This window comes from Rhipicephalus sanguineus, chromosome 7 (assembly GCF_013339695.2).
Source record: "Rhipicephalus sanguineus isolate Rsan-2018 chromosome 7, BIME_Rsan_1.4, whole genome shotgun sequence".
NCBI lineage: Eukaryota > Metazoa > Arthropoda > Arachnida > Ixodida > Ixodidae > Rhipicephalus > Rhipicephalus sanguineus.
This window is the reverse complement of record NC_051182.1, coordinates 120,598,378-120,608,703: the sequence shown is the minus strand read 5'-3', so window position 1 is coordinate 120,608,703 and position 10,326 is coordinate 120,598,378. Positions and strand designations below refer to the sequence as shown.

The 10,326-nt window shown below is 44.1% G+C and overlaps 1 pseudogene; it reads left to right on the top strand.

Moving 5' to 3' along the window:
• Nucleotides 1–234: 234 nt before the first annotated feature.
• Nucleotides 235–10,326, top strand: part of LOC119398969 (pyridoxal-dependent decarboxylase domain-containing protein 1-like) — a 53,419-nt pseudogene continuing 43,327 nt past the window's right edge.

The window sequence follows — 10,326 nt, the reverse complement described above, 5'->3', positions numbered from 1 at the left end:
ATATCTCGTTTACGCGCAATCTACGAGTCTTCTACGATGAGCGGGATAACCCTTTCCACCGCTGTTGTTTAAGATAACGGTGGCGCATCTGTCATTTCAACAGAGTTAAACGTTCCGTTCTCTCTGTGCAGTTAGGAGTTGGTCCACCGAAAGTGCGAATGAGTCCTGGCGCTTCCTGAATCGTCGCCATGACAACCGGCTTTGCCGGAAGTTGACATGGGAAGTGACGTCTCGGATGCCAGCGTGTCTTGAGGAATAGCAATGGCGGACAGCGGTGGCGATCGTGGCGGTGTCGTAGCTTCTAACGTCGCCCCTGGCGAAACCTCGACGTCCGGCGACGGCCAAGACCCCAAGAAATCGGACATGGGAGACGTGAGTGATTCCCGTCCCTGTCCTTACCCGGGTCTTCACTTCTCATTGACCTCTAACGTCGCGCGCAGTTTTACGGGTTCCACGATCATTTTTTTTTTTTTTCGGCGGTAGTTGTCAACGTTGTTCCATTTTCTACGCGTTCGAATACTGCTTTTTAAGGCGACCTTTAGCACGTGTGGTTTTTCCAGCGACGCCTCGTTGTGTATCGAGAACTCATACTACAGGCACGAGTTATTAGACGTAAGCGATCGCTTTTTTTTTTGAGCACCCATTGCCTCAAAATTGCCCCACTCGTTGCTGCAATCCCAGCTTCCGCCTGTACTGTACACACCTCCTTTGGGTTGATGCGTCGTGGCGTACGCAGCCCACCCGGATAGTCGGTTTGTTTGCTGCTTTACTATTACAAAGCCCAGTTGTAAGCCTTCGCTCAGCCCTTGATGGCCTTCATCGGTCCCTTTTCTTTCTTTGTTTAGCATGTGTACAACGGCACGCGTCCGTTTTAACCCCCCCCAGCGATCGCGCTCCGTGTTTGTACCGGTAGCGCTGTCGCGTCGGGGCACGTCGCACGATCCGCCAGTCGCGTCGACTCCGGATTTATTTTATAGCGCAGAGTACGCTATAGTAGATCGTGTCGTATCGTAACTCGATGCCACATCAGCCGTCTAGGTCCTACACGAGGAGATGATAAATAGGTCGCTGTTTTGGGGCGTGGGGGAAAAGCGAAACTAAAAGACGTAGGTGGTACGTGGACACAAATGCGAGATTTCTTCAGCCGCGCGCAGCGTCAGAATAGCGCGCGTTTTCGGACGCTCGACATTTTAAAGTATAATTCCACTCCGAACTTTTCAACGTGAGCTGCATGGCTTTTTTTTAATTCCTTAGTTTTCTTTTTTTTTTCTTTCATTGAGAACAGCTGCGCGCCCTTTTATTTGCATGCATAGGTATGTCGCAGTAACGCTTGTTCATTTTTTTCTCTTTCATTGAGATGGCGTACTTACGCTTTTGTAGAATGAGCAACGGGATGAAAAGCGGCCAACGAGTGACGGAGCGCCACTCTGAAGCGAGCTTTTCTTTCTTTTCCTTTTTTTTTGTCTTTTATATGGCGCTTGATTCACACGGACCATTGTGAATCGTAGGAAAAGGCGCCGTGTACAACACGCCCCGAACACAAAACTGCGGGCGTGGCGTGCGCTTAATAACACGCTTATTTAATAGCGTCGTCCTTCGGACTTACCGAGAGACAAAAAAGACCTACACCGTATTTGTCGCGTTATTCATACTTTGTATTCATGCGCCAGCCAGTCATCTTCTCCAGTTTCCGTGACGTCACGACGAAGACGGAGCTATTTTACATGTCGCTTTCGCGGGGAGTGTATTTTCTGAGTGCGCAGGCGCCTGGCACAAGGGGAAGCGCGGTTTTGTGGGCAGAGCTTGTGCTTGTCGCGTAGGGTGTCAAACCTCCATGCCTTCCTTCCATTCCCTCAAGAATTCAACTGAAACAACGCGGCTAAAAAAAAACACAAACAAACACCACAGAGTAGGAAAGTTGTTTCTCTGTGTTTACCTGCTTAGTCCAGCTTGTTTAGTTAACATAAACCAGCCAGCCCTCACCAAGTTGTACTATAGTACATGATGTATTCTTTAGGTAGAGTGTTAAATTGAATAATGTCTTAGCAAAAATGATACACTTCAGTGTTGACTCTTATGTCATTGCAGTGGACCTGAGTTGTAACACAAGTCTTCGTAGTATTTTTCTCAGCTATACTGTGTGCGCCTTGATTTTGCTCAGCTGAGGAGAGGGTCTGCCTTTGGTGCATTCACTTGCGTAAAGCTTTCGATGATGGGACGTGCTGAATGACAAAATGAATGAAGACACTGCACACTTTGAGCTGTAGTCAGTGACAACCTTAGTATGGCATTAAAGGTGTACTACCTGTTGTGTGTTCCTTGTCATTGTTTGCAACTCGTTGCCCTATGTCAATTAATGTTAAAATAGAACTTGCCCAACTTTCGGTCCTGCTCAATGTGCTTCGGTTTGGCTAAATGTAGTAGACCTTCTTCAAGCCAATGAGTGCCACCAACGGACACACTAACTTGATCTATTATTTCATTCTGGAGTGAAACCGAAATATTTTTATTGGTTTTCGGTTTAATGGAAAAGGTTGAAATCTGGGGCAGCTGAGATCATGCAACGCAAGCATCAATACATATCTCAAGGGACAATATTAGCATGGATCTCAGGCAAGGATTCCAATGTAAACATGCGCTGAAATTTTGCAAAAAATGAAAAGACTGCCAACTGGATCTGTTTATATTAGCGCAAGTAGACCTTGGTGTGCAAGTCACACAGAGCAGGGTGGAGAGGGCGTCGTAGGTGCTGAAATTCGTTTTTAAATGCGAAGCATTTCTTAGCGAACCTCAGGCACTTTGGCCGTTTCTATCTACGTATCTATCTATCTATCTATCTATCTATCTAGCCGCCTACGTCTGGGCGCTCTCCTGGCCGCCTCCATAACTAGTAGTATACCAAAATTGGCATAGCAGGGGAGCAGTGTATGACGAACACGATTCACTGGTCATGACATGAATAACGCAAAATACCTGTCGCGTACGTCATGAAACCCTTTCTCTCAGTCACGTGTGGCACATACCCGTAAACCAGAGTTAATGTTATACGGGTATGTGCCACAGGTGATACAGAGTCTCAACCAACATAGTAATCGTGAACACACACATTGACACGCAAGGAAAGTGAAAATAATAATATTCGTTGGGGTTTTATGTCCGCAAACCACGCTATGATATGAGACGCCGTAGCAAAGGGCTCCGCAAATTTTGACCATTGGGTATTCTTTAATGTGTACCGAGATCGCACAGAACACGGGCATCTAGCATCTGCCTCCATCACAATGCGACCGCGGCGGCCGGGATTGAACCCGCGACCTTGGGATCAGCAGCCGAGCACCTTAACCGCTACACCACCGCGGCACACGTAAGGAAAGTGGGGAAACTGAAGACAGAACACCCCTGGAAGACACTCAACTACCATCCACTCGTCCATGTGATCCGCAACGTGGACCACGTGGATTGCGCAACAACCGGCGTCATTGCTTCCTACAATATATCTGCTGAGAGAACCAGGCCTCTCATCATTACCGGTGACTTCAACATTGATTTATCAAGACCCAACAATGCTTGGTGTTTATGCTGCGTGAAAGACGGATTGGATGTGGAGAGGGCATCAAAAGACCTCGCTGCCACGTCCACGACAGGAGGCATAATAGATCATTTAATCGTAAGAGGCATCCAGGATTTCCACCAGCTGCACTACGTATACCTCGCACTTCACTACACAGACTCCTCACAGTCGCGATCACGAACGGATCCGAATAACAAATCCGATCCAGCTGCTGCTGCTCACTGATCACTGTGGTGACCTTGTTCAAGAACTGTCAAGAACCCCTTCTCCACATACACACGGGTTCGTGAAACGTGCTTGCGTTCTCCGTCATGAGGGACAAATATAAGCACCACACATCAGCTTACCGCTTCTGGTGGTGGTAATACCCACGTTCCGTTGGCAGCGTTACCCAACTGTAAACAACTGGTTATATAACAAATATGCGGCTCTTCAACGTATCTGCGTGTGTATAAAATTTATACATATCTTTAGCGCCATTTTGTAACGTTTCGCTCAGTAAAAAAAAAATTACGCCACAGTCACCTTCCCGCCGCATGCTTCGCATAACATCGACTCCCACGGTACGTGGGATCTGCCGAATTTTATCATGACAGCGGTTTCGCATATCAGACTCGATGATGTGCTGCTTCTGAGATCATGGTCACTCCCTCGACGCAAAGCATTCAGCCTGCTCTGAGAATTCCGAATTCACTTATGAGAAAATTTTTTTTTATCTGCTACTTTTTATCGTAACTTTAATTTCAAATTAAAATTTTGTGTACACAAATAAAAGCCGTTTACGGAACATTTTCTTCTTTGTTCCGGAGCATAGACGCAACGGAACTTTTTTCATTGGAACATAACTAAAACCGAAACAAAAAACATTGCGTTCCGACATCCTGAATTAAATGCAGTTGGCAAGTGCAAAAGTGTTCATGACACCAAATGCTCAAGCTGAAAGGTATCTCTTGCAATTCCATACGCCACATTCATATCAATACATTACAAGTAATCGTTTAATAAACACGAGTTCTGTGTACCAGCTCATATTGCTTACGATAGTACATCTTGACAGTATCGGCACATGATAACTGCAATCCGCTTAACTGCTATATCCGACACAGATCGGCTCGCTAATGCCTACATTTGACTGCGTTATTCCTTTAAGGTTCCTCGTGTAGGACATACGTGCAAGTGTTTTCGGATATGTGTAGTATTTACAATTTAATAGCCAAGAAGCAGTGACGTGTTCTTTTCATTTCGTGCTTCCACGGTGCCAACTAGCAGTGGGCGACCGAACAGCCAGCTCACGCAATGTACCCACTTTTCCCAGTGTGCTCCGGACCCCCACGGGGCATTCTGGGATTGTTTGGAAAAGGTCTATTTGGCATAGAAGCGCCAGCCTGTCATGTTTGTAGACTTTCTTGGTGTCATGGCATTTCTTGCGAACCATGCGTAGCAACACATTTCCTCTGATTTGTGTTTGCAGTACATGACAGTCGTAAATCGGTAGACCTTGAAAAAATATGCCATGCATCAAAGCTATCTGAATAATTTGCTCCAGCACTTGCTTCTATGGTGCAGTTTTTCTTTCGGCACTCATGTGGTGGATGTGTCATACTGTGGTTAACAGGCCTGCATTGTTCCTGCAGCAGCTGTGGTGGTGTGTGCCAGAAAAAAAACATGCGCAGCATTCTATTGCTTTTTCAGGAGCAATACTAACATGCCTTATCCATTTGCTACACAACCGTCAGCAGATTTAAGTTTCTATTGTGATACCACCCCCCATCGTACCTGGCTTATTTGTTACATTGCGTTGGCACATTCAGCTTTGTATTGTGATGTCTTATTAACATTACTGACACTCACTGTGCCATTTTGAGGCAGTTTTTAGGAGCAAATGAAGTCAGCTTGTACACCACTCGCAGATTGAAACACAACTTCATTATTTCACTATAACAACTGCTGTGAGTAATTGCTCATGTTAACTGTCATGTTGCTGCAAGTCTGGATGCTAAAGATAATGTTGGCTTTGATGCGAGTGTTTGAATCAAAATTACGATTATATGACACTTCCCATAGATGCTGGAAATGAAAGTATGAGCATTACTTGGCCCTAAATGTTTGTGTTTCAATCCGTGAGCACTGTACGTACTTCCCTATATGCGTACTTGCTTAACGTCATACTTTCACGTGCGAGAAGCATGTTATATGATTTCAAGATCTTCGAAGTTGCGTGTCGGTGCTCTTTTCTGCAAAGCAGCGTGAACGCAAGTAGCTGTCGCTTCCCCACACCTTTGACACAATAAATTGCCAAAGTGTTTCACTTACAATTGTACATTGCTTAGGTTACACAATCTGGGACCATAAGCAGTGAAAGTTATGAAGCTAAGATAAAAAGCTTTGCTTGTGTGAGGACACTTGGTTGGACCCATAATGCAAAATTTCTTATTGTGATTAAAGTATGGGACATTCTGGAAAGGTACACGTTTATTGCTTATAGTGATTTGCCTAACGGCCTTGATGTTAAGCAGTTCTGGATATTGCGTTCGTGTTGAATCGTGCTTGGTGTAACAGTTACTGGTCTAAGAACGACAAAGAAATGACAAGCGGACATTTGTCCGCTTGCCATTTGAAGGCTTGGAAGTAATGAGAAGTCATTCAACTAGAAATGTTGCTGGAGGCAACGCTTTGACAAGAGCATTTGAGGAAGACCGTCTCCTTGTTAAAACATTGACGCCAGTGACATTCTTAGTTTGACTTTTCACAATGGGTGGGCAAGTATCGTGTCTTCTTTGTGACACATCAGGTATCATACGTATTATTCGTATCGGTTATTTTTCTTATTATTACTGAGCTGGTGGCCCATGGTGTGTTTACGTTGTCCTGTTCTTTTTTCTTTTTCATGCTTGCATCTCCAGCCGCAGGATCTGAGGGCAGGCAAGGCTGAGCTGAAAGCATGCGACGACCCCATGCAGGAGCTGCTCAACATGGCGGCTGGCACCGTCAATCAGACTGAGACATCACACACGTTGGTCACTGCTTCTATCTCTTCTATCTCATTGGGCTGCTTCTGCAGCTACAGTGGCCGAGTAACCAAGTGATCGACTTTTCCGTAGTCGCTTACAACCCAAGTAAACATGTCGGCTCCACCCACCTCCACCGCTGTCCATCACACAGAAAATCTGCATAAATGCACCATCCAATATACTCAAACCTCAGTATAACGAATACGGATATAACGAATTATCGGTTATAACGAAGTAAGTGAAGAATAGTCTTGTCATAGATACAGTGTTACAGATAAACGTTTATAACGAATTTTCGGATATAACGCAGTTATATTGTGGCAGATGTGACTTTGTTATAATGAGGTTTGAATGTAGCACTTACTCATTTTCATGACGTCAAGTAAAGCACTTCTCTAGTGTTTCAGGTAGTAGTTGACTTTCCCATACAGACACATAATTGTGTCTCTGGTTTTAAGTCGGTAACTTTGAACACCCTTGTGAATTTCATCAGGGATTCTGGCATCGTTGCTCAGCCAAATGTTATATTTTGGGTAGTAATGAAGAACCTTTAACTCTTAATATCCATAGCATTTGCATTAGCTGAGAAGTACTTACAGTTCAAGCGAAAACTAGCTAGCACGGCTGTATTTCACAGGTGGAGGGCAGGCGTGCCAAGGTTCTGTGGGCAGAGCTTACATTTTTTTTTTTATTGTAACAGACTATAATTACATCTTCTTTGAATCCCAGAAAGACATTCAAGAATAATATACACTCAAACCTCAGTATAACGAACACGGATATAACGAATTATCGGTTATAACGAAGTAAATGAAAAGTAGTCCTGTCATAGAAACAGTGTTGTGAATTCATGTTTATAACGAATTTTCGGATATAACGAAGTTATTTTCGTGTCAGATGTAACTTTGTTATAATGAGGTTATAGTGCATAGGCATGCATTTCGTTTGGACACACCTGTTCACAGTGATGAAAACAACAACCAAAAGTATTGTCATTACTTCAAGTTTGTTTCCTTGAGACTGCTCTTTAACTGTTTTGCGTAAAAATGTGGCTCTGTATCATATTCGTAGTTTGTGGAAGTGTTAGTTAATGCAGATATTGTGAAATCTTTTGTACTTAAAGTAGCGTGTTGCCATTTCTTGTGTGTCTGCAGAAAGCAGTGGCTTGGCGGTGGCGATGAGGCAGAAGCCCGAAAAGACTCCCACAAGCACGTTTCTGGCCCTCTTCAGGCGCTGTGAGCATTCCACATTCTTGTTATTACCTGTTATTAACTTATTACTTGTTAGCAATTTGCATTGACCTGGTTTGTTTTGTTCTTTATAATTAGTACAGGAGCTTTGGGACGTCCTACTGTATATTAATTAGCTGTTCTTGATTTTTATGAGTGAATGAATAAGTCCTTATTGTTTTTCTTCTTGTTTTAAGGTGGCGGTCCCACTCCGGCGAACCCCCCTCCGCATTTTACGCATTGTTTGCGGACGCACTGTGCTCGCTGCGCTTGACAAATAAATATTAATTGTAATAATTCAGAAAGCTTATGATCTTCGCTTTCTAATGACACCTGGTGTTAATGCCTGTTCGGAAGCGTTACCTAATAGCAATGAAAATAGTGTGAGCAACAAAAGGCATTTTCGTTGTACAAGCCTCCGTTGTACTGCCAGTACGGCGAAACTGTTCAACATAACAAGACCAAATTTCCCGTGTCTTTAGAAGAAGTGCTATTTAAGGTTTCTATGAAGAGATATTAGCCATAAAGTAATTAGTAATTTATTTACGCTCCAATGAAAATGGGCAAAATATTAAAAGTTTTTGTGAGAATATCTTTTTTACTTTTCAAAGCAGAACAATAATATTTAGTGGCTACGTAGACTACATTACACTTATTTTCCATGCGAATTTGCTTTGTGTTCTGACGAAAACTTGATGAATTATTATTGTGTCAATGCGGCAGTTTATGCCTGTACTTGGTCACGCATTACCGATGAAGCGACAAAACTATACAAGCTGATACTGTGAACTTCTACATAATGAAGAAGCAAGGCCCTTTCTATGAATCTATGAAGAGAAAATTTCTTTATCTTTATTAGGGAACCTGCAAGGCAGCAGTGAATTTACGTAATTTTCCTGCTGACCAGTCCCGTAGAAACTCGCTTTTTTTTTTTTCTTTTAGACGCTAATTGCCAACGAGTATTGCACATTAGTAGATGCATATTGTGTCTTTTATCTACTTGTGCTCACTAACTTGACCACTCAGTGCTTCAAACAAAATATTTTCAATGAATCATAAGTCTCACAGGCGTTTTTTGGTGGTAGCTCCATCTATGAAATGAAACATCAAGTTGCTTTATGCGAGTTCAAGCGTTCGCCAAAAGTGGCGCAATTAAACATAATAAAACGGGTAGAACAGGCATGAATTATATCTCCAGGCCTCATAGTTTGCTTCACTAGCTAAGTCTAGTCGGCGCGCGTAACAAACACTAACCGCAAAAAGAGGAGGGCCTAGTGATAAACTCTTTCCACTCGCCCCACGTCAGCAGGTGGGGCGGTCTCATCAAGCGGCAAATGGTTTCGGTATGCAGGAAGATTGCGCGTTCGTCACGCGTTCTTAGAACCATTGTTCCCGGCACGTCTTTAGTGCCGTGCAATTCCACTGAAACGCTGCGAAGCGTTTGATGTTTTGTTCAATACTATTTCACTGAGGTACATTATATTATGTGAGTGAGTGCGTTAGTGAGAGCGTAGATCGTGCGTGTGGGTGAGAGCGTGTGTGTGTGCGTGTGTGAGGGCACGCTGTTGTACGCACCAGTGTGCGTGTGTGTGCGTGTTTTTTTTTTCTTTTGTTCTCAAGCGATTGTATTTAGACGCTGCGCTGTCCTTTCTCAAGGGCTGCAATAGGAAGCGAGCGTTTGTCCTTACAACCAATTCCGCAACTTCAATGTCACCTTACAGCCAGTATTGTTGAGTGGTAGCTCATTACAACGTTGCCTTTCATCTTGGTCCTTTGTCGTGCGTGATATTGCTTTCATCAGTGAGTCATCAGTGAGTAACAATGGCAAGCCAAAAAAAAAAGGATGCCGCCAAACATGAATTCAGTATCAGCCCATTGTCCGTGTACACGTGGCTGTGACGTCAAAATATCAGTACGAAAAAGAATGATTGAAAGGGAGGGGGCATGCATGGAGCGAGTGACATTTAGGACAGGATCATGCAGCCTTTTTGCTTTTCCACGCCCTAGCTTTCGCGCTTACGTCTACATTACATTCGGCTGTTTAGGGAAGTGTTGTTTCGTTTTTTTCGCGAATTACTGGTGCCCGTAACAAGTCTTCGAATGCCTGGCAAGGCTATCCTTCAAAACAAAAAAAAAAGTCCGCCAACTGTCAATTGTCCTTGGTCATGTCCTCCAAACGACGCCAACCCTCGGCCGATTGTGGGTGAAAGACGCCGTCCGCGTTTATGCTCCTTGCTTTTCATCGGTCGATTCCCGCTGCCTCGCGCGGCACGCAGGAGACGCGCGAGGCGTCACTAACCGTACTTCAGTGTTGGCAGTAACGCCGTTACCGGTAACGTGTTACCTTTTCGATAACCTAGATAACGTACTGTTTACAATTTCGTATCTGTAACGCCACTATAGGGAATTAGAAAACTATAGTCGCCACATCAAAAAGAAGGTTAGCGGCCATGCCAGTGCCAGTGCCACGACCTTGTTTTTATCCAGCGGCCGTGCCAGTGCATTCATACGCTTC